Source organism: Cryptotermes secundus, unplaced genomic scaffold (assembly GCF_002891405.2).
Source record: "Cryptotermes secundus unplaced genomic scaffold, Csec_1.0 scaffold1562, whole genome shotgun sequence".
Taxonomy (NCBI): domain Eukaryota; kingdom Metazoa; phylum Arthropoda; class Insecta; order Blattodea; family Kalotermitidae; genus Cryptotermes; species Cryptotermes secundus.
The window spans coordinates 1-25,757 of record NW_019726255.1 but is presented as its reverse complement, the minus strand read 5'-3'; the positions used below and the strand labels follow the sequence as shown (position 1 = coordinate 25,757).

The 25,757-nt window shown below is 42.9% G+C and overlaps 1 long non-coding RNA gene across 2 annotated transcripts; it reads left to right on the top strand.

The window, feature by feature from the left end:
• Positions 1-174: 174 nt before the first annotated feature.
• On the top strand, positions 175-25,707 carry LOC111864151. Of its 2 annotated transcripts, XR_004512992.1 has the most exons (4): positions 175-251; positions 1,042-1,135; positions 18,637-20,474; positions 22,440-25,707. It is a non-coding gene; the product is annotated as an uncharacterized LOC111864151 (long non-coding RNA). The 2 variants fall into 2 exon arrangements; XR_002842741.2 differs by lacking the exon at positions 22,440-25,707 and having other exon boundaries at positions 18,637-20,692.
• The last annotated feature ends 50 nt before the right edge of the window (positions 25,708-25,757 follow it).

The window sequence follows — 25,757 nt, the reverse complement described above, 5'->3', positions numbered from 1 at the left end:
TGCGGTCATTTGGGTCATATGCGTCACGGATGAAACTGGAGTAGACGGAGGGGAGATCATGCAGAACTGCCATCTCTGCTCGTTCACCTGACCTAGATAGTCTGGAACGGTCAGGAACCAATCGTAATACACCTATCGCAATTAATCGAATCGCACAAGTGTGAGCCAATCACTGTTGAAGGGTTTGGGCGTTGGCAGGCGTTGGCGCTTGAATATTGCGTCGTTTGATCCGCTAAAGTTACTCCATTGAGGTATTTTTTTTAATTATATATATATATTTATTAGCAATCAGAATAAAATACATTCTTTTAGCTAATTTGCTAATTTAAACACCGTCCTCGTGTGCTTATTGTGTCGTGATGAGGGCTCCTCCAATGAGAGATCCTCTAACCATCAAGTAGATCTGCGGGCCATAATTTCTTTAGCCTTCTTCGTTGTTGTTGTTCCAGTAGGGGCTGCAGTAATGTATTGCTATGGTGTCCTAGTTTATCGTGATGTTTTATGCTTCTTTCTTGGATGACTTCTTTGACGAATGGTACATTGAGATCGTCATGTAGGGTCTGATTAGACACATACCAAGGTGCATTTGTGATCATCCGCAGTATTTTGGACTGTCTTCGTTGCATTATGGCTATGTTCGATTTACTGGCGCATCCCCATAGTTCGATTCCATAGGTCCAAATAGGCTTTATGATGGTCTTGTATAGAAGTACTTTACTATCTAGCGATGTGCTGGATCATTGAGGTATGTTGTTGAATTAATTAGTAAGTATGGATTTTTATTTGATGTTGTGGAACGACAGTCGATATTTACGCACGAATTTACATCAGTGTGTTATTTTTGTATATGAATTATTACGCTAACTATGCCAAATGAAATTAAAAGCAAACATGAAGTCAAATAGTGCTGCAACGATATTTCATTGAAATCCTATTTCTGTATTTTAAGCATATTTCGGTGTAGCCTAAAGGACTGTAGGACCTCAAGAAACTCTGAGTGTACTGTGGTTTTGTTTATAATTTTTGTATTATTTCTTGCAGGATAAATGGGGGAAAATAAATGTTTTGCTCTTGGGTGCATATCCAGTGAGCACAGCAGAATAAAATTTTTCCATTTTCCCAGGGATTCTGCAAGGTATGAGTCAGATCTAAAATATAATTATAAAACAAACTGTAAAATTTTGGCCAATATTATTAATGCAGCTAAAAATCTTCATTAGAATAGTTTAATTTATAATTGTAATAAAAAAATGAAAACCACCTGGAGCATTATAAAATCAGACACAGGTACAAAAATAATAATGCAGGTATACAGTTTTTAAACACTGGAGGGAAATTAACTGATAGTCATGATGTGATTACAGATTCTTTAAATAATTATTTTCGAACTATAGCTGACTATCAATACCAATAATGCAAACGTCAGCCACATTATAGAGTCGGGTATTGACAAATATTCAAATTATCTGTCTCAAGCTTTCACGATTCCCTTCCCAAAAATTAAACTCAACATATGTACTAAAGAATTTGAAAATATAATTAAGCCTTTAAGACCAAAAATTGTGGTGGGTATGATGAAATTCAGGTTAGAAATTAAAAATCAACGCTCCTTTCATTAGCTCCCAATTAACATATTTCTAACATCTCCCCAACTGGTGTCTTCCCACTTGGTTGAAATATTCAGAAATAAAACCATCATTTAAAACTAATCTGCCTAACTACAGACCTATATCATTACTGACATCGTTTTCAAAATTTGTTGATAAGGATATATATGCAAGACTGCACCAACACATAATGAGCAACAACATATTAGCAAATGAACAGTATGGTTTTAGGAGTCATTCATCTACAAAAATGGCCTCACATAAATTAATGATATATTAAATGCACTGATTAACAAAATATTAGTTGGTGGCACTTTCTGTGATTTCAAGAAGGCATTTGGCTGTGTTACTGTCGATCTATCATTTTACTATCTAAGGTAGAACTTTGTGGAATAGTTGACGACAATGCATTGTGTTGTTGTTGCTGATGGTCTTTACACTGGGGATCAGTTTGTCGGCCGTTGAGGCTGGGGCTGACAGCGTCGTGACCCAGTCCAGAATGCGGTTGTTCCGACAGTCCACCAGGAGACCAAAATGCGATAGGAAGTCCACGCCGATAATGGGATGCGTGACGTCGGCCACCACGAACCGCCACGTGAATTCTCGGCGTAGGGCCAAGTTGAGGCTGAGAGGTAGCCATCCGTATGTGCGGATGGTAGTGCCATTAGCCGCACACAGGTCGTAGTTGGTACGTTCCATGCGTTGAGGGACCTAGAACGGAGAAGTCTCAAGAACTCTTCCGACTGACCAACCTCTGCCACACTGCCATCAAGGTAGAGGCGTATAAAGCACAAAGCGCGCTCACGCAGTGCTACAACTGCCAGCAGTTCGGCCACGTTTGGGCAAACTGCAAGCAACCCCCACGTTGTTTGTGGTGCGGAGGCGGCCACCTACACAAGTAGTGCCCAGAAAAGGGGAACTCTGCCTCCACTTCAGCATGTTGCGTCCCGCCAATTGTCGGGGTTTCACGTACGCTCCCACTGTCTGCAGATGCGGAAAGCGAGTTTCTCCAAGTACAAGAATGTGCTGTCGGACAGTAGGCGCTCTCTCACTTTCGAGAATCTCTGCATGTCGACCGTCATCTATTGCAACTCTGAATGAGGTGACACTTAAATACTGGAATATATACCATATATGTACATTTGTTAAGCGTTCCAACAAGGTGGAAAAAATCGTATTGAAACATTTAACTTCAAATTCAAACATATATTGCTTAATTTTCAACATAAAAACGAGGACGAACTTAAAAGAGAAATGATGAGTTCACAGTAAAAATGCATTTTAAAAAATTAGTCAATTTTCCATGACATGATACATTTTTAGGCCGTGTTTTAACTTTTAGATAAAGACGAATAAAGACACGGGAGCTGGAGTGCATTGTGATGGAACGGCGGAAACGCACTGTCATTCTTTCTGATATGTGTGAAGAAGGTGTCCATCCTTAAATAAATGAACCAATCACCCGGTTCTAGAGTTAAACATACCAGTTAATTTATATGCGAGAGGTTATTTCGTTTACGTTAAGAAGCCTCTGCCCACTTTTGACCTAGTCTTTTTCTTTTTACTTTTTGATCGCAAAGCTAACGCTAGAGCGGTGAAAATTAAAATTTCTTCCAACATGTTGCTCCGTGCACGATCCGCGAAAACTGAGAACAAAACGGAATGTCTGTTCCCTCTTCAGCTTTCCGTCTTAGAACTGCAGAGGCAAAACGGACGCTGAGACCGACCGTCTACGGGGCCCTTAAGGGACACGGAAGCGTAGTTGGTTGAGCCACCCTGCTACAAGCATAAAGGTCATGGGTTCGAGTCCCGATGAAGGGGATTCTTTTCAATTTACCTAATCCTTCCAACCGCACCAACCTTACCGTCACCTGTGAGCCGAATGTCTAGAACAAACGTGACAGCCTCAACGTCCCACAACCTTATGGACGTTCACAGCCTCTTACAGGGATAGTTTTACTGGTTTTACCTTTACCTACTGCTCGAAATGAAGCACAAACTTCAAATTTGCAGTGCATTTTTAAATTTTAAACATTAAATCTTTAATACAAATATGTTTCTATGTGTGTCTTAAAGTTAGCTCAGTAACATGCAGCACTGAAAAAAAAATACAACTGTACCAACGTACAGATATCTTGTCCAGAATTTGTGATGTTACAGAAATTTATTTTATTAGTAAAAGTTTTTATAAGGCAAGCAGAAATTTCAAAGTCCACATGTTTCACTACTCGTGATTAATGTGTCGAGGTTCTGAACTACAACTCCACAGAACAGAGCCTTTCTTTTCTAAGTTCATTACTTAATGACGCTGTCAGTAGTGGTAGGTGGGTCACTTGTCACCACGGCATGGCGCGGCCTCAGGTTGCGGATGGAGGAGACGCTCTCCAGATATGGAGGGAAGCTGTGAATATATTGAATAAGTAGTCGCCGAGAGCCGACAAGGGGTGGTCCTCCAACTTTTGGGGTTGGGCGTGAGGCTAACAACTCACCGTAAAAAATAAACCTGTTACGAAAATTCTCAAGAAGCCTCGGACCTGGACGGATTATTTTGAAAATGTGACACAGTTCAGATTCAAATCAAACCCTGATTCAGGAGGAAATTAAGAGGAGACTGAACTCGGGTAATGCTTGCTACCAATCAGTCCAGAACCTTTTGTCTTCTCGTCTGCTGGCCAAAAACAAAAATTACAATATACAAAACTATAATTTTGTCTGTGGTTCCGTATGGGTGTGAAACTTGGTCTCTGACATTAAGGGAGGAACACAAACTGAGGGTGTTTGAAAACAGGGTGTTAAGGAGAATATTTGGACCAAAGAGAGATGAAGTGACATGAGGTTGGGGAAAACTGCATGATGAGGAGCTTCATAACTTGTACTTTTCTCCCAAGTAAAATTGGAATGATCAAGTCAAGGAGGATGAGGTGGGCAGGGCATTTAGCATGAATGGGGGAGATGAGGAATGCATATAGGATATTGGTGGGAAAGTCAGAATGAAAGAGACCACTGGGAAGACCAAGGCATAGGTGGGTGGACAATATTAAAACGCATCTTAGAGAGATAGGAAGGGACGGTATGGATTGGATTGATCTGGCTCATGATAGGGACCAGTGGAGGGCTCTTGTGAACACGGTAATGAACCTTCAGGTTCCATAAAATGCTGGGAAATTCTTGAGTAGCTGCAGAATTGGTAGCTCCTCAAACAGGCCTCAGCTTCATGAGGAAGTATGTCAGCACTGAGACTATATAGTATCCATAGGATTATTTCGAGCTGTTGATGGAATACAGATTTGCAGGAGAAAATCAGAGGTTTCATTCCTTCAAAGTGATTCATGTAGCGTCATGTTAGAAAACCGATTCACAGAGTTATATGCTGCCACCTGACATCAAGACTGTTGACCAGTCTTGCTTATCGTTCCTCTTCGAATTTCAACCTGATAATAAAGTATCCTGAGATCGGAGCTGAGTCCATCTTGGCAAGTTGCCAATCGCTCGCTCACTCAAGGATTTCCAAACATTTCATGGAACATGAAGGTTCATTACAGTGTTCACAAGAGTATTTCACGTGTCCCTATCCTGACTCATACCGGTCCAGTCCATACCACTCCAGTCTCTCTCTCTCTCTAAAATAATTTTTAATATTACCCTTCTCTCATACGTGGACTTCTTTCTGCTGGTCTCTTCCCTTCCGGTTTTCCCAAGAAATCCTATATGCTCTCCTCTTCTCTCCCATGCGTGCTACGAGCCCTTCCTATCTCATACTCCTTTGACATGATCATACTAATTATGCTTGGGGAAGAGTACCCGTTATGACGTCCCCATTATGCAGTTTTACCCAACTTCCTGGATGGACCTGACCTATTGTGTCTTGCATAATTTGGGCTATCCAGGAGCAATTCAACATCTGACTCTTTCTCTCTGTAGAAAGATAGTTTATCTGGCGTTAGACTTATAAGCTATTATGAAACTTGGGAGTAACAAAAAGAAACAAACTGTCTGGCATTGACACCTTGAATGGATGTCAGTTATGCGTCTCATCACGAAGGAACGGCAAGTCTTTATCTCAGCGAGTACTGACATTTTGATGTGGATGTGTCAAGCGTAGTACAGCATACAAAGGAAATGGTCCGCGATTGAGTATTTATGCGCATTATTAGTTGGAGACGGCGTTAATAACTAGCCTCGATGCACACCATTCGACAACACGTAGGAGTGGAAAGGGAGCAGAGGAATGTAACAAGACAGATGACGAGACTTGGAGGATATTAAAGCAAATCACTTAACCAGGATATTTCTTCCTGTGCCCATCCTCTTCATGCTGTACCATTCTCACGCACTTGTCTTGCTACAGTCTTCATCGATACAGTTATACCCCCTCACCCCTTCCACCACTTCCGTATACACCGTATCAGTCGTCGTTTAAATTCCCTGCAGTACGGACAATACTTTGTGAGATGAGGCACTGACTAATATTATAATTTACTACATCTACATTACGAGCCTCATACACAATTTTATATACGCATAAGTATGAATATACCAACTTGTCCATGGGAACGAAACAACAAACAAATCACAAACCAACGACTCACACGTTGATGTAAAAAACACCAAAAGAATTTTATTCTTATTTTATATCATAGTTCTGTTTTATATAACTTGATTTATTGTATTTTTTACATCAAGTGTTTTTATATATTTTAATAATATTGTATCCAATTTTGTTGGTACTGCGATTCAGTGGTGTGTATGTGTGTAAATCATGTGTTTGCCTGATGATGGCCATCAACAGCCGGAACAAGTAGCAGGGCCGAAAATGGTCTGATCTTGATATTAGTTTTGTTGTGACGGATATGATAAAAGAGGTTGAATTTAGAAGAGTTACGTTGAGTTCACTGTGTTAATAAAGATTAAAAATACATTTTAAAACAATTAGGAGATTTTTCATGACATGATACATTTTTTGGTCTTTTTTAATTTTAGATTATTTTTCTGGTTTTTCTCGGTTATTTTAAAAATATTTTTAGGCCTTGGTCATCACAGTGTTAGCATTGCTAACATTCTTGTGAACAGAACATTCGACGTGGGAGACACGTTAAAAGGAGAACGACGACGGGCTATGGACTGGACGGCCCGGATTCGATTCCCGGCCAGTTGTAGGGGATTGTTCTCTGCTCAACTGTGTCCAGGCCTGCTCTGGGATCCACCAAACCTCCTATTGTATGGGTACCGGTGGCTCTAGCAAATTAACAGAACTGTCTGTTACAGATGGACAGACACACATGATGAAGTCCATTTTTGAAATTTTCATTGCGACTGCGCCAAAAGGGTGTGATTTGCTTATTTAATTGTAAATGAGTTTGCTGGGAGAATGCAACAGGGAATATCTTTACTGTGTAGACCAGGTCCATAAGCTACAAATCCTGTCTGTATATTTTGTTTTATAAAGTCGTACTGGGGCCGGTTACGGTAGCCGAGCGGTCTAAGGCGTGTACTGTCTTCGCTCGCTTGGAAACCTGGATCGTGGGTTAGAATCCCACTTAGGGCATGGATGTTTCGTTTGTGTGTGTGTGTGTTTTTCTGTGTTTGTGTACAGGTAGAGGCCTTGCAACTAGCTGATCACCCACCCAAAGAGTCCCACTGAATGTGTAAGATCTAGAAAAACCGAAGTGAACGTGAAGTTCATGGAGGTAGGCCTAGGCCCACTGTGGCTGTACTGCCAGGGGAAAAAAAAGTATTGGAGACTTGAGAAAGATGGTGGCGGACACCCGGGATTTGTGTGTAGCTTAGAATTCCTTACTCTGCATTCTTTATGTGGTTTGTCAGTACCTCATACTGTACGCCTACTAATGGTCACGTGACTGGAAACAATACAGTGAAAATAATTTAGAAGGGAGCGATCACCTTACTCACTGGAAGGGAGGTTCTTTCTACATGTTTACTTATTGTAATAAGTGAAATGAGTTGCTTGGGAAGACAGTACTTTGTTTTCATATTCAGTAATATGCAGGCATTCTAGTACTTATTTCTTCCTTTTTCTAGCTCTTTTCCTCTTCCTATCTTTCTGTAGCAGTTGCAGGAGTCTGGTACTAAACCAACACAGTATTACACGACACAATTCCTTCTAAATTACTCAAAATTTACCCACAGCTTATTACATGCTTTGCCACAATTCTGTAAAAAGTCACGCTGTATGTTTCTGGTTGATTCATAAGCGTTGGAAGGCAAGTTTCATGGAGGTGTAAACTTTCTGCTAAAAATGTCCTGACAATACTGATAGCAGTCTCATTGTGGAATACAAAAAAAAATGTCTTGTTCATGTCAGGCAAAGTTACTCACATAAAAGATATCTGTGCCAGCAGATGCTATGTCTGTCGTTTGGGTGGGGTGCTGGGAAAATAGTTACCCTTTCTACCGACAGAGACCCTGAAAATGGCTCTTATGCCAGACTGAGGCTAGTTTGTAGCATGATGATTACGTTGCGTCACAGCAACTACGGTGTTTAACTTTACAGATATGTGTGACAGGTTCAAAATTCAGGTTTGCCAACAAAAGAATATTCAAGCTTTTGTTTAATGTAGCCGGGACGAGGGTGGAAGTCGCTTTCTGTAGCACTCCACTTTGCACATACGAGAATCATGCCACCGTACGGCACTCCACTTTGGCACTCTCAATTTCCTCATTCCGCAGAAGAAATTAAGTAGATCAACAAACAGTTCAGTAGTTTACGATGTATTGGTTGGCTACTACTGTACTCGGAAGGTTGTAACTTTGGATCTCGAAGCAAAGATCAAGTGTGTTGACGGAGCTTGCCGCGAGAGACTTTAATCATGCACCCCCCCTCACCCCCCAATTGCTGGAACAATTACTTTTCATTCCATTGTATTTTATTTTAACATCAGTTGCCCATCTACGCCTAGTCTGCTGTTCAGGTTTTCCTACCAAAATTTAGTCTGCATTTCTCTTCTCTCCTGCACTTGTTACATACCCGCCCATTTTCTCATCCTTAAAATATATGGACGAGTGGTAACAATTGTGAAGCTCCTCATTATGCGGTTTTCTCCAGCCACCTCCCCCTTCGGCCAATAAACCGAATAGTCGAAACACCCCTCACACCCTCCCAACCGACAAACACGACTTTCTTTCTTGTCAAAGAATGACACAGATTAAAACTAATTGCTTCTGACTGCGTTCGGAAATCATTGTATTTCAGTGCAAGGTGTCTCATTCCATCTTTGTATCTCCTTGGTGCATGAATACAGGCAAGGTGGACTTATGATTCTGGACAGTCATTGCGCTTGGCTACATATATCACGTGTACGCGCCGCATCTCTTCACAGTAAGGAATGTAAGGAACAACTCAAACGGTCGCCATATCAGTTTTTTCTACTTATTGCACAAACCAGTGAAGTTATACTTTCAAAATTTAACATGTCTGGAATTGTTAATTTACATGTTGGAGGCTGTGGCAACATGTTATAGGTGCTGGGTAAGTGTGTAATGTGTAAGACAGTGCAAAGAAACTTTAATAATACTGCCGTGAATATAATGCGTTGGATAGAAAGTTTAGTCCTTCGTTGCTTTCAAATTTCTGGTTAATTATTGCTTCATCTAATGAAGCGTTCTTAGATTTCTGCTTTTATTATCTACATATTTTTATTATAATGTTATAAATACAAGGAGTCGTGATAGCCCAGTCGATACAGCCACTGGCTATGGGTGGGACGACCAAGGGGTCGGAGTTCGGGCCCCGGTGGGGGCAGTATTTTTGCTTTTCCGTGTCGTTCAGACAGTCTGTGGGGTCCACCCAGCCTTCTATCCAATAGGTACCGGGGGCTCTTTCTGCAGGGGCGTGAAGCTGACCATTCATCTGGTACCAAGGTCAAGAAAATGTGAATGTATACAGCCACTCTCCCATATGCCTTCATGGCGTAATGCTCAATTAGTTAAGCACAGGGACAACTTTACCTTTAGTTAGTTATGGAGCTGAGCCCCTCGTTGAAGAGCCAATTCTGCAGCTACTCAGTAATTACCTAGCATTTTATGGAACCCGACGGTTCATTACCGTGTTCACAAGAGCCCCCCACTGGTCCCAATCCTGAGCCAGATGAATGCAATCCATCCCATCCTCTCTCTCTCTCTCTAAGATCAATTTTAATATTGTCCGTCTACCTACGTCTTGGTCTTCCCAGTGGTCTCTTTATTTCTGGCTTTCTCACCAATATCCTATATGCACTCCTCGTCTCCCGCATTCCTGCTACATGCCCTGCCCATCTCATTCTCCTTGACTTGATCATTCTGATTATACTTGGAGAAGAGTACAAGTTATGATGCTTGAAATAACATTATTCGAAATATATTCAATCTGGGAGATATTCTTCACTGACCTTACTCAGTCAAACAGACTGTACAGCATCGCAAAATAATCCAGAAAAAGAACATGTGAAAGAAATATGTGTGCCATTGGCGTAGGTCAGAACTGATTATTCAAGTCATTCTTATTAAGAAGTGAAGGTTTTACTGGACCGAATTTTCTCTGGTTTTCAAGGCAGTGACTGTCATGCTATAAAGCTGGATGCAGCATGTTTCCCCGAACAGACTGAACAGACTGTACAGTCTGACATATCCAGTACACAGTATGTGTTTAACTTTTGTGAACAAGACAGATGACTTAGGAAGTGAATGAGGCCTAACCAGTTCCATGCAGCAGTCAGTGACAAGCTGAGGGTCACATGTTGTAATGGACCTCAGGTATGATGAATGGCACATTTTCTTTTCTTCTGGCATTGCATTGCTGTATTCTGAACTTTTGTTTACACATTTAAATTGGAAGGGCGCATGTACGAACACAAATGTAAACATGATGTCACAGGAGTGGAGTTTCATATTTGAAGTATGCACTCGCCACCCCGAAAATCATAGAAAATCAGCTGTATGTTCTCCTTTCTTTGCAGCACAGTTTTTTAGGACGATGCCTGTTAATCAGCTTTGAATATTTTCAAAATTTGAAAGCCACTTCATACAAATCACAGTGTCTGGTGACTTCTGGCTTTGACATGATAGTGGTGATTATGAGGAATACATTGCTCAGGCCAGGCAAGAAACCAGCAGAAACAAGTGACACGCTTGGCCTTCCAGCATGCTTCTGCTGGTTTCTTGGTTGGTTTTCAACCCTGGAGATGGAGGTGATTTGGTACTCCGAAACGTCTCCAACAGGTCACGTTGTAATGTGACTATCCGTTGCTGAAGAAACGTGCCTGGGAAGCCGTTGTCTAGCAATGGACTTCTCTGACTGCTCGCTTCCGGAGTTCAGGAGTCATGTCAATACGTTATATAAGCATTGATTGAGGTACCGCGTTTGTGACTGTGCAAGTTGTGGGTTTCTGTATTGGAGTAAGTTGGTTTTCTTGTGTAATTTAGCAGCATAATGGAAACATGTTGGTGAAATTCTGGGTTCTCATGGCAGCGATCTTATGGGGTGTGACTCTATTGACTTCATCTTCAGAGTTCAAGAGTAGGCAAAACAAGCACTGCTTATTTAGTCTTAGTCCCCCTGAAGATGGAGGGACTATGGTCGGCTGAAACATCTGTGAATTTAGACCAGACTAGACGGTGTCACCCTAGTGAATAGTATGCTTCGCATATTGACAGAGATTTTGCATGTGACCGATATGATGGAAAGCAACTGGAAGCAGGCCTAAATATTTGCAGTGTAGGGAGATGGAGACAATAATGCAGTGTCGCCGTCACCATCACCAGCTGAGGGTTTTCTGTGTATGATAATTTGGCTGTAAAGGTCCTTCCAGGAGCACAACATGAACACATTTCACACAAAATTAGTCCTAATTTTAAACTTCGGTGCAGTGGCCAAGCATGTATACAGATGCCCATGTTACCTCACAGCATTCAAGTTCACATTCCCTTTAACACTACCAAAGCTGTGTTTTAATTAAAAGTTGCGGGCCTTATGATTATGAATTGTATTTACGTATTCTGAACGATGTCAGTGATGCAGTACAGGTATAACCTCATTAGGTTATGAAGTTTTATGGCAGGAGATATATATTGTCGCGTATTGGGCGTATATCGCGACAAATAACTCCACGCCGTATTTGATGTAGCGAATTTTATTTCACATTCGCACTTACAATCACCCAAATTACAGATTCACTATTACTGCTATCTGCAGTATCACAAATAGTACACTCCAAATGCCACAATACAACTGACTAGTTGCTGGCTAACTCGGAACTAACTCGGAGGTAGCTCGAGGACTAACTCGGAGATAGCTCCAGGACTCGCTGACTGACTGTGAATAGCCTTCGCTGCTCCTTATGTAGCCTTGATCGGACAATTGTCGTCTGGAGCCTTGTTGCTAGCCACACTAGCAGAAGTAACCGCTGTTACTACTTGGTGACGTCACCGGTGTTGACTCGCGTTGCCTAGCGACCAGGATGCTAGGACTCGGCTAACATCGGCTCGCTTCGGCTTCGCTCAGCGCATCACGGCTGGCGGGGGGTGGGGGAGGGGCGTCATCCATAGCTCAGCATGTCACAATATACTATGTTCTTTGGGTTGTAGTAGCAAAATCAGCAGTTAAATTATGATGTTTGAAAATTCGTTCCATGAAGGAAAACGATATATTAAACCCTTTGTGGTCAAATGTGCATTTCCTAACTGGGGGGGGGGGGACATGATATTTCAAGGCTGATTTTTAACCCCAAGCTTTCACATTAGACAGAAAATATTTGTAACGTGGAAAAAGCAGATCTGTGGAGTTTGGAAATAAGCAATGAATGGACACTCTACTGATAATCAATATCCGTTTTTACGAANCACTATTCACGCAGTCCCACCCCACACCCTTGTTTTCGCATAAAACCCACGCTCCTCTTGCAGCCCGCGGTCGTATTCTTCCAGGACAGTCACGTCAGCAAGTAGAGAAAGTGAGGGTGGGCAGACACATCGAACTTTCCCACGATATCAGAGAAATTCAGGAATGAAAATGACGTTACATACGAGGTTGATGCATTTGTGCATGTCGTACTAAGCAAGGTATAAAAACAGTTGCTTTATGAGGAATTAGTTCGTACCATTGAATATTTGATGCAATAGACAAGGTGTCGCAGAAACCGATGTTGCTATAACCAAATTTTACTGTAAATGGATTTGATCACATTTAGAAACTGCGTTCATCCCCCCATGATTCCGAAGCAAATTTGGAATGAGCCTAACTAGTTTCATGGCTACCCAAAGCTCTATCAGAATATTGTACAAAACTCCCTCCTAACTGATGCATAAATTTCTTCAAGTCTATGAATAGCTAATTTACTCTTATTGTACTCCATTTTTTCTCCAATATCTGACGAATGAAAAGATCTGATCTGTAGTTGATCTGCTACGCCGAAACCCACACTAATGACCCCCAAATATTTTAATCTATCCAGTCACGGTAGGCAAGCGGTCTAGGGCATGCACTGTCTTCGCTCGGTCAGACGCCAGGATGGTGGGTTCGAATCCCACTCAGGGCATGCATGTTTGTGTACTGGTAGAGGCCTTGCGACAAGCTGATCACCCGCCCAAGGAGTCATACCGAATGTGTAACACTTAGAAAACCAAAGTGAAACGCAGAGTTTCATGGAGTTAGACAAGGCCCAAATGGGAGGCTGTAGCGCCATGGGGGGAGGTATCTATGTATGGACCTAACCTTGAGAGAATACTGGATAAAATTTTGTATGAAGTTGATAGCAGTGATATCCCCCGATAATTACTAGTCAGTTTTATCACCCTTCTTGTGAACTGGTACAATAGTAGACTCCTTCCACTGATCAGGAAATTTTTCTCATGTCAAATAGAAGTCATTAGCTTGTGGATCTTACAACGTAATATTTCGCCTCCTGCTTGAATGAGCTCTGCAGAAATTTGATCACTACCTGGCGATTTGTACAGTTTCAATTTTGCAATAGCACTTTCAACCTCAAAGGTCTAGGATCAGGTGTATCAGACCAGCTGATGGATTTCTGTCTGCCTAACAGCACTGACACTATGTACATTCAATAACTGAGAGAAGTAGTTCCTCCACCTATTCAGAATGTTGTGGGAATCTTCAAGCAGATCACCATTCTTATCCTTCACTAAGTTACTGCTAGTTTGATGCCCCCCCCCCTTTAAGCAGATCGAATCCTCACGGCCGTTAATTTCGGTTCTCTAGACCGGAGCCGCTATTTCCTTGAAACAGCTCCTCAATTATACTGACGAGGCTGAGTGGAACCCATTTCAGACCCACTACTTCTCAGAAAATCTGGTAACGGTGGGAATGGAACCCAGACCTTTGTAACTGTAGCCAGGAACTCTGACCACTATACCACAGGGGCGGTCTAACAGTACCAAAGCTTTGTTTTAATTAAAAGTTGCGGGTCTTATGATTATGAAATGTCATTACTTATTTTGAATCATAACAGCGATGCAGTATCACCCGATTATGTCATTAAGTATTATGGCAAGAGCAGGTGCGTACTATGTTCTTTGGGTTCTCTTAGCAAAATCATAAGGAATGCATTACGATGTTCGAAAACCCGTTCCATGAAGGAAAACGATGTATTAAACTTAACTGGACATCTCCTGAAGCGAAGACGCACAATCAAATCGACCATATTTTGATAGATTGGAGACGGCATTCAAGTATACTTGATGTCCTATCATCCAGGACAGCAGAGTGTGGTACTGACCACTACCTGGTGGTGGCAAAGGTTAGGGAAAGACTGGCAGTGAGTAAACAAAAAACCCACATAGTTCATATGGAGAGGTTCAAACTCAGGAAATTAAAAGAGGTAGAGGGTAAAGAGCTGAAGTGACAAAAGGTTGGAGAAAACTGCATAATGAGGAGCTTCATAACTTGTACTCTTCTCCAAGTATAATTAGATTGATCAAGCCAAGGAGGATGAGATGGGCAGAGCATGTAGCAAGAATGGGGGAGAAGAGGAATACATATAGGGTATTGGTGGGAAAGCCAGAAGAAAGAGACCACTTGGAAGACCAAGTCGTAGGTGGGTGGACAATATTTAAATGTATCTTAGTGAGACAGGCTGCGATAGTATGGATTGGATTAATCTGGCTCATGATAACCAGTGGAGGGCTCTTGTGAAAACGGTAATGAACCTTCGGGTTACATAAAATGCTGGGAAAACTTGGACGCTGAGGTGCATGTTAATAGAGCTTGGGAAAGTATTAGAGAAAATGTCAAAATTTCTGCCAAGGAGAGTCTAGGTTATTATGAACTGAAGGAGCATAAGCCATGGTTCGATGGATGGTCAAAATTAGTGGAACAAAGAAAACAAGCCAAATTGCAATGGTTACAGGATCCAAGCGCAATACATGCGGATAATGTGAACAATATAAGACACTAGACAAGCAGGCATTTCAGGAATAAAAAGAGGGAACATGTGAAAGACAAAATTGATGAGCTTGCAATGAACAGTAAGAACAAGAACATTAGAGAACTGTATAAATGAATATGACTTTGAGAGAGGTTATCATGATGTGGGCACGTCATGTAGCACAAATGGGGGAGACGAGGAATGCGTATAGGATATTGGTGGGAAAGCCAGAAGGAAAGAGACCACAGGGAAGACTAAGGCCTAGGTGGGTTGACAATATTAGAATGGATGTTACAGGGATAGGATGGGATGGTATGGATTGGATAGATCAGGCTTAGCATAGGGACCAGTGGAGGGCTCTTGTAAACACAGTAATGAGCCTTCAAGTTCCATTAAATTCTGGGAAGCTCTTGGGTTGCTGCAGAATTAGCGGCTCCTCCAGAAGGACTCAGTTCCGTGAGTGATTAAGTAAGAGAGGGGTTACCAACCTTATATTTTGCATTCGTCAGATACTGGAGAAAAAATGGGAGTACAGTGCGACAGTACATCAGCTATTTGCAGAGTTCAAATAAGCCTATGATTCAGTTGGGAGGGAAGTATTGTACAATATTTTTAATACAGTTTGGGGTACCCATGAAACTATTTAGGCTGATTAAAATGTGTTTAAACGAAACGTGTATTGACGTCCGTATTGGTAAACATTTGTCTGATAAATTTCCTATCCAGAATGGTCTAAAACAAGGAGATGCTTTACTGTCACTCTTTTCCAACTTTGCTTTAGAATATGCCATTAGGAAGGTCCAGGAAAACCAGGTGTGACTCAAATCAGACGGGACACATCATCTGTTGGCCTGTGCCGATGACGTGAATCTCGTGGAGCTGAGCCCTGCAGCTACTCAAGAATTTCCCAGCATTTTATAGAACCCGAAGGTTCATTGCCATGTTCACAAGAGCCCTCCACTGGTCCCTATCCTGAACCAGATCAATCAAATCAATACCATCCCTCTCTCTCTCTAAGATCCATTTTAATATTGTCCACCCACCTACGCCTTGGTCTTCCCAGTGGTCTCTTTCCTTCTGGCTTTCCCACCAATCACGTATACGCATTCCTCGTCTCACCTCATCCTCCTTGACTTGATCAATCTAATTATACTTGGAGAAGAGTACAAGTTATGAAGCTCCTCATTATGCAGTTTTCTCCAACTTCCTGTCACTTCATCTCTCTTCGGTCCAAATATTCTCAACACCCTCAGTCCTGGGTGATAATATAGGTACCGTAACAAAAAACACACGAACTTTAATTGACGCAAGTAAGGAGGTTGGTTTAGAAGTAAACACAGAGAAAACTAAGTACGAGTATATGCTGTTGTCTCATCACCAAACTGCAGGGCAGAATCATGACAACGATAGAAAACAGTGTTTTGAAAATGAGGCACAGTTCAGATATTTGGGAACCACGATAACAAATCAAAACCTGATTTGGTAGGAAATTAAGAGAAGACTGATCTCGGGTAATGCTTGCAACCATTCAGTCCAGAAACTTTTGTCTCCTCTTCTGCTGTCCAAAAACATAAAAATTAAAATATACAAAATTATAATTTTGCCTGTGGTTCATATGGGTGTGACACCTGGTCTCTGACATTAAGGGAGGAACACAGACTGAGGGTGTCTGAGAACAGGGCGCTGAAGATAATATTTGGACCGAAGAGGGATGAAGTTACAGGAGGTTGGAGAAAACTGCACAATGAGGAAATTCATAACTTGTACTCTTTTCCAAGTATAATTAGAATGATCAAGTCAAGGAGGATGAGGTGGGTAGGGCATGTAGCACGAATGGAGACGAGGAATGCATATAGGAAGAAGCCAGAAGTAAAGAGAACACTGGAAAGACTAAGGAGTAGGTGGGTGGACAATATTAAAATGAATCTCAGGATAGGGACCAGTGGAGGGCTATTGTGAACATGGTAATGAACCTTCAGGTTGCATAAAATGCTGGGAAATTCTTGAGTAGCTGCAGATTTGGCTTCTCCTCAAGTAGGACTCAGCTCCATAAGTTAAGTGCCCTTTTTGGCCAAATGTGTATTTCCAAACTTGGGGAGGGGGTAAATCATATTTCACATTAGTCAGAAAATCCCTGGTCCATGATGCGTCCCCACCAAAGACACAGCCGCTGTTCGGCCGTAGTTGAGGATGGCGTCATGTAACATGTGACCTAAGAAAGTCACAGTTACCAGCTCCGTGTATTAAACATAATTGGATTCTTTGTGGCCAAATGTGTATTTCCTAACTGGGAGGGGGGGGGTGGATGTACGTTATATTTCAAGGCTGATTTTAACCCCAAGCTTTCACATTAGTCCGAAAATGCAGGCCTGTGGTAGTCTGGAAATAAGCAATGAATGGACACTCTACTGATATCAGTATCCATTATCATGAATGTCTGGCTAGAAAGTGGGCAGTAAATTAATTTGATGATATTTAGAAACTGTATTCATTCCTTGATTGTTTGGAAGCAAGTTTACATGAGCCATGAAGGAATATTTAAAACAGTCTGTAATTTGAGATCTGGTGAGACTGGTTTTGAAAAGTTGTTTGCAGTGTAGCAAATGTAGTACTTTGTAGATTAGAAGTTGTGAATCTAAGGCATGTTTATGTTACCACGAATGTGTAATCTGGATACAAAGTATGCAGAAAGTGGGTGTTACCATATTTTGAAACTTGGGTAACCTGTCCGTGAATTTGAAGTGAGTTTTGAAGCAAGTTCATAGGAACATTTAAAAGTTAGGCGCGTTTTGTGAGCCAGCAAAACAAATTTTATGAACTACTGAAGCACTCGGAGAAGACCCGCCCCAGCGCCACTTTGCCCACCACAAATCCCACTTGACCAGACCCGGGATCGAACCTGGACCGCCGTAGTGGGAAGCCAGTGAGTAACCGCTTGAGCTATGGCGCGGCCGTGGCACTTCTTATTTTACATGTTGACATCCCTGGCAATGTACATAGTTTTCTCCACAAGAGTTTGCTCATTATCACATTCAAAATTCCATAATTCATCTTCATGCACAGTGGTACAGTAAGATTGGTTTATAAAATAAATTTCATTTGCAAGTCCGATCTGATCAGCCATTGTAGTGTGAAGAGTATTATTGTCACTATCCAAGTCAGATTAGAAATACTTCTGTTTGCTGTGCATATGACACAGACATGATCAGCAATCTGGTGGAAGGAGAAGAGTTTTCAATTTTGTAGCACATCGCTGGGGACTGCTCTGCTTGATACACCCAGTGCATCTTGAACATTTTCCTGCCATTTTGTTTCAAGTGCCCCCATAATGATAATCCCTTCAGCACTATTTTAAACCAAACCACATCTTGTGCTTTGCACTCATGCAAGAAACAATTCCAGGATACATTTCTGGTGTTTGACCTTCAGCCATGTTACTTTTTCATTTTGTCTAACATTACACGAATATTATACCTGTAATCTTCAATCATTTTTGCCGGAGAGTCCAGGCTGCGCTGTTGATGTCTGACTATTGTCAGAAATTATAAATATGTATAAAGGATGTGCATGCATTAACAAATCAGGGAATTGTTAGATTTGAGATGACTGGTTTGGTGGACCTCAAAGTTCATCTTAGGTACATTTTTTGTCTGCAGTTCTGGGGGATTATCTCCGATGACCATGGAATCGACTCAACTGGCGCCTACCAGGGTAACTCCGACCTCCAAAGTGAGAGATTACATGTCTACTACGACGAATCATCTGGTGGACAGTACACACCCCGCGCCATCTTGTTGGATCTTGACCCCGACTCGGTGAACAATGTCTGATCAGGGCCTCTCGGTCATATGTTCAGACTGCACAGCTTCCTTTCCGGTCAGGGTGGTGCTGGCAGCAACTGGGCTGTGGGGCACTACACTGCCGGTGCTGAGTTCGTCGCCCCTGTGATGGACGCTTTAAGAAGAGAAGCAGAGATTTGTGACCCTCTTCAGGGATTTCAGCTGACCCACTCCTTGGGAGGGGAACTGGTTCTGGATTTGGCACACTGCTTATTTCCAGGATCAGAGAAGTATACCCAGATAGGATAATTGCAACGTATTCTGTTGCACCTTCCAACACCACAATACGCAAACACACTCTGCCAGACCTTATTGAAATATCATTGGAATATTACAACGCATTACTGGCCGTCAGTCGACTCTTTAAAGATGATGTCGTGACTCATTTATTGGACAGTGATGCTCTCCACCGCATTTCCTGTGGAGCACAGGAACACATGAATCACCAAATTTCCCTAGTAATGTGTAGACTGACCACTTGCTTCCGGTTCTGGGATATGCTGATGGGCACTCTGAGTCAATTTGCTAATAGCATGGTCCCACTTGAACAGTTCCACTTCCTTGTGCCAAGCTCTGCTCCTCTCACCGCCCGTGATAGCTGACAGTACCCAGCCCTCACAATACCAGAACTGGTAAAACAAATATTTAATGCCAGGAACATGATGGCTGCCTGTGATCCAGAACATTACACCTACATTTCATCTGCGGCTATATTCCGTGGGCCCATGTCCGCGACAGAGACTGAAGAAGAAGTGAAAAACTTCCCATGCCGGAAACTGCCATATGTAATGTTTCAATACGAGGACATGACATGTCAGCGACCTTAAGTCTCAACTCCACTGCAGTAATGCAAGTGATAGAACGCATTGCATTTGAACTACCAACATTCGTGGGGAATGGGTATGCCTTGGATTTATTCTCAGCAGACGGAATAACTGATCAGCTGCTCATAGATGCACAGGAAACCGTGAGGGGCATGGTGGATTAATACAAAACCATGAACTGGATCCAATTCTCTTAAGGATAAGAATTAGAATATAAATGCAAAAACATATTAACAGTTGTTCATGTGTTTTGCATTTATATTCTAAATCCTAGAGGACCACATGCATATCCCTGGCCAAAGCTTCTTGTGTTAAAGCTTCAGTTGTACTGTTCATGTGTTTTTGCATTTGTGGGAACATCCCACATATATTTATACAGCACCCACTTTCCATCTCACTTTTAACCATCACGCGCGCTAACCAATCACGTGGCTTCCCACGCTCGCATTTATACAGCACTTGCTGTTTAGCCTCATGAAGATCATTACACACGCTAGCCAATCAGCGCACTGCAAATTTCGCTCCCCTGCCAAGCATTGTATAAAAGGTGGAGTACAAAGCTCGCAAGTCAGGCCGCATCCCGCTAATTATCGGGGTTGCAAATGTGCCAAGGAGGAGCAACAGAAAAGGAAGGCTCAGAGAATGTCCAAAACTACCACAGGGACGGTGTTCTCTTCAACCATCGTCACTCCAGGTGTCTCCTTCGCGGCGGCACTCCGAGGCAGTACAGTAGAGCAGCTGCAGCAGCACCCTCAGGAAAGCCATGTTCGATGGCTCCACCCACAGCAAGGAAGCAGATTGTACCGGCCCCTGCACTGCAGAAGGAAACAGGTTAGTCAGTTCAGGCTACTCATGTAAACGGTCAATCCCTTGACAATATGTTGAGAGTAGTGACTGTAGTACAGCAGATTATGACAGAGGTCAGGGGTGCAGTGTCCAAGGAGGAAAAAATTATGGCCATTACTAAACTTGTTCTAAATCTAATGAAACAGAATGGCCACTACAGTTCATAGACCCCTCAAAGTCATAGCATTTAATGCGAACTGCATTGGGAGGCAGAGCTATGAGCTCAGTAAACAGCTGCAAGATCTACACGTAGATGTGGCCCTGTTTTCAGAGACATCTGAAACCTCATGAGAGGTTCTTCATTCCAAACTACCACTTTTATAGAATCGACCGCCACTGGGGCAGAAAAGGCAGAACTGCCGTTGTAGTTAGAAAAGGCATTCCCCATAACCATATAAACCTACCACTCCTTGTTTCAGTAGAAGCAACGGGGGTCTGCATACCAATTGGTAATAGCGAAGTACTGCTTGCAGCTGTTTATAAATCTCCAGGCAGAGCCTGGAGTGATACTGACATCAATGAGCTCTTAAGCTTTAGACGTAAGACTATTTTGGCAGGTGATTTGAATGCTAAACACCCTTTTTGGAATAGCAGGGTTTCAAACCCTTCAGGCTTGAAACTGGTTGATTTATTTGATCAGAGTGATTTTGAAATCTCAGCATGACAGTGCCCCACTCATTCCCCTGTGGGAAATGGTGACGTGTTAAACATTCTGGTTCACCAAAATATCAGAGTGTCAGATATCGTCTCTGATATTTTGGATTCAGATCACCTACCAGTAGTATTCCACATACTGGATCACGTTAAAATTAGGAATCTTTCGGAACCCATTGAAAAATTTACAGATTGGGAGCGGTTTCAAAGCCTCGCGTCTGAGTTAATATCACCTAAACTAGAAATTAAGTCGGGTAGAAGCCGATAAAGTGGCATGCGACATTGCAGCCTCTATTGCTTCGGCATATAGGTTCTTTACAAGTAAAATTACACTTTTGGATATAAACAATGATCTACCTGGTCTAGATCGTTTGATAAAATATAAGCAGAGGCTGAGCAGTGGTCAGCTGCCTACTCGTGTAACTAACGGGTCGTTCCTTCCCGTTTTGTACTTGGGCTAAAACTGCCGAAATCCCATGGTCACTCGCATCAGTATGTCGCCTGAACTCGTGAGAAGGATCCATGCTCGGGTAAGCGAGCACCGTATCGGAGCTGATCTCCGCTTTCAAGCGACTGAACGCTTCTTCCTGATCCTTGTCCCACTGGAAGTTGTGGTCTTTCTTTGTCAATACGGTGAGGGGTCGACTGATTTCCGCGTAGTTTGGAATGTACTATCGGTAATACCCACTCAGTCCCCAAAATGACTGTACTTCCGTTACAGTGCGGGATCGAGGGTAGTTTCGAATTGCCCTCACCTTGTCCTCACTGGATCCAGCCCCTTCTCGGGTTACACGATGGCCCAAGTATTCTACACTTTCGCAAAATGGCATTTTTCTAAATTTAAAGTTAACTTTGCGGAACGTAGCCTCTCAAAGACTTCCCGCAAGCGTTCCATATGTTCCTGTAATGTGCGACCAAAAACTATCACGCCATCCATAAAAACCAAGCATGTTACTTGACCTAATCCTAACAAAACTTGGTCCATAACTCGGGTGAAGGTGTATGGGGAACCTGCTAGTCCAAACGCCAGTCTTTCGTACTGGTACGTCCCAAACGGCGTTGTAATCCGTCTTGGGTTTGTCCTCTGGCCGTATCTCAATATGATAGCAGGCATCCTTTGTAATGTAATTTTGTTGTGTACGTTCGCGTGTGTGAGGGTGGTGATTCACATGCGAACTCAGGATGTTACGGAATGTGTCACTACGTCTTGGAACGTAGAGGGTAATGTGTATTAGCTGCCACCAGGTGATTAGCCTGAATCACCACAGGTGCGATGTTTTTGCACTACTCCAACAGGTGAGATGCTCTGGCCAGCTGTGATGTTAAACTCTGCCTGCCGAAGTCGTATAGAGTGTTGTGAACCGAAGCGCTGGGCGTGCAGGTAAGCAAGATCCCCTTGAGGACTTGGATGTAAGAAATCAGGTAGCTGACATGAATTTGTGAGGTGGAATCAAACACTTTACTTGAGCAAGACATGAAAATAGTTACAGCACAGGAATCAAACCCCTGACTCCCGAGAGCGGTACGCTCTCCGACGTAAGCACTGTATATTGATTATCCTTATAATGAACTCTTACAATGCCAGCCCTTATATATTAATGCCTTCGGGCGTGGCAAAATCATGTGACTTTATAGCGTCTATTTCCTTATAAGGAGAGCTTGGCCCCTGGATACTCGAGCCAATTCTTGGAACCATAACGTCACTCTTAGTGCCATGTGCACAGCTTATGTCTTCATTTTCAAGTTACAACATACATGTTTACATTAGGGCTATTCTACCGTTTTATGCTATGTATCAAGAGCATCTCACAATGTCTTATGCCCAATTAACATAATAAAACACTATTAAACATCAAAAAACTCAATACATAGTTCTATTATTCATCAGATTAGCGTAACCACATTACACCTTGAGGTCCACAAATGAAAAATATCGATTTCCGTTTAGTCTGTCCAGGTTCTCTTGCACTAGCGGCATGCAGAACACCGGTATCTTCGTCACTGCATTCAGGCCTCTGAAGTCTGCGCAGAATTGATACTTAACCGTTCCGTCAGTACTTTCCTTTCTGATCAAGATAACTGGTGCGGCACATTCCGTGGCAGCTTTCGTCAACACGCATCTTTGCACCATATCGTCAGTCTGGTTTCTCAGCTCTTCTCTCAGAGCATACGCGATACGATATGGATTCCGTTTTACAGGTTTCGCCTCACCTGTATCAATTTCATGGAGTCCGAAGTCCGTGCGCGGAATTATCCCATTTTCGTCTTTTTAAAGAGATCTTGATAGTCGAGCAGAGCTGGTTTTATAACTCGTTTTTCCTCTGCTGTTAAGTGGCTTATTTTCTCCTCTAGTAACCTAGGTACACTGGCATTCTGTTCCCTCACTTTGGGGTCCAGTTGTCGGGGGTACCTATCCGTTTTCAATATATTTGGTCGGATGGTCGCGTCGTCTTTGTGACGTCATCTACGAGGTCTGCTTCCGTAATGTCACAGACGTTAGCGATATTTGTCTCCGGTTGCAACGTAACACTTTCTCTGCTGGTGTTAATCAGCTAGGCAGTGCAGTAGGTTGCTATGTTTGCACTTTGCTCGTCGCTGACGTTGCGTTCACGTGTCTTGTGAATGCGATGTTCTATCAACGCTATACTCGTAAAAAACGCCGGAAACTATCCGAGCAGTATAAATTCCTCGAAGCGGTATCTCCACCGTTTCGGAATGTATCCATTTCTTGAGGGATGCTTTCGGCACAGCTTTCTGTTCTGTTATCTTTCCTCTTGTGACCAAAAGTGTTCTGGGTTCTAGTAAATCGTTTCTGGCAACACAGCTTGCCATTGGTGGAGTGTTTCCACCTACCCGTCTTCCGCTGACGATTCTGTCTCGCTGGGTTCGGCTGAGGCCTCCTTTACCTCACATTTCACTAGTCTTCTTGACTCTTTGGTTATTCGTGTAGCCGTCCTTGCTTCCTCTTTTACGTTTTCCTGAGGTTGCGGCTCCGTCCTTCTCACCGTTGACTTCTGAATATTCGCCTTTCTCCTTCCTGTCGGAGGGTACATCAGCTTGACTGTCTGGCCGTCCAGGTTTATCTCCTGCGGCTATGTCAATACGGCCGCCTAGCCCTCTCAATAAATCTAGCCCAAATATTCCGTGTTTCTGGATCGGAAAGGGCGCTACCACAAAATCGTGGGTGTACTGCTTGTCCCCAATGACGAATTCTATCCGTCTGGTTCCTTCAATTTCCAAGTCCTGTCCGGTTATGGCCCTAACCGCTTCCCTAATTTCCATCGTGGGTTCATCCCCCACAAATGGTTGAACTAGACACACGTCTGCTTCGGTGTCAGTAATAAAATTGTGATCTGTCCCTAGGACCTTTACCTCAATACACAATTCTCTGTTCTCTCCTGCTGTGGCTAGCGGTGTACAGGCGGCTGTATTCCGACGATTGATGGGGCGTTCTACCGTCGAAATTATTTAGGGAGCGATCACCTGTCTCTTTTGTTGGCTTCTTTCTTGCCTCACACTTTCAGGCTGTATGACCCTGTTGTCCACATGAGAAGCATGTAATCCTGGGGTCGAACCTGACCTTTGCTCCTTTCCCGTGGTTCCTGTGGTCGTCGTGTCGGTGACCCTCTTGGCTAACCGTTCTGACGCCATGGTTGCTTGTATTGGTTTGATTTTGTGGAGTCCTTTCTTTCCGTTTTCACGACTAGTGTCTCGTGGTCCCTGGGACGCTGCTCCATTAGCTTTGCGTTGTGCACCATTGTGGTTATGTTCAACGCTTGTTCCACCGTCTGGGGTTTGCAGATTCTTAACTCCCTCCCTGGATCACAATTTGTATTAATCTACCATGCCCCTCACGTTTGCCTGTGCATCGTTGAACAGTTCATCAGTTATTCCATCTGCTGAAAATAATTTCAAGGCACACTCATTCCCCCTATATGTTGGTCATTCAAATGCCATGCGTTTTATCACTTTTCTTACAGAAGTGGAATTGAGGCTTAAGGTCGCTGATAGGTCATGACCTCTTACTGAAACATTACATGTGGCATTTGCCGGCATGGGCATAATCTTTCTTTGCCACAAGTTTTCCAGTTCTTCTTCATCCTCTGTCGCGGATATGGGCCCACAGAATATAGCCGCAGATGAAATATAGGTGTACTGTTCCGGATCACAGGCAGCCATCGTGTTTCTGGCGTTAAATATTTGTGTTACCAGTTCAGGTAATGTGAGGGCTGGGCACTGCTGGCAACCACGGGCAGTGAGAGGAGCAAAGCTTGGCACAAGGAATCTGAACTGTTCAATTGGGACCATGCTATTAGCAAATTGACAGTGCCCATCCGCATATCCCGGAACCGGAAGCAAGTGGTCAAACCCGACATTACCATGGAAATTTGCCGATTCATGTCATCAGTCGTGGGACTCGTGTCCCTGTGCTCTACAGATGTAGTGCAGAGCATCATTGTGTAATAGATGTTATGACCTTATCGCTGAACATTCCATTTACAGCGAGTAAGGCGTTGTAATGTTCTAACGAACCTTCCTTGACGTCTGGTTGAGTGCGCCTGCTTATGGGTCTAACCGCCCTGACCTTTCTTCGTCGTCGTTACTCGGGCCAAC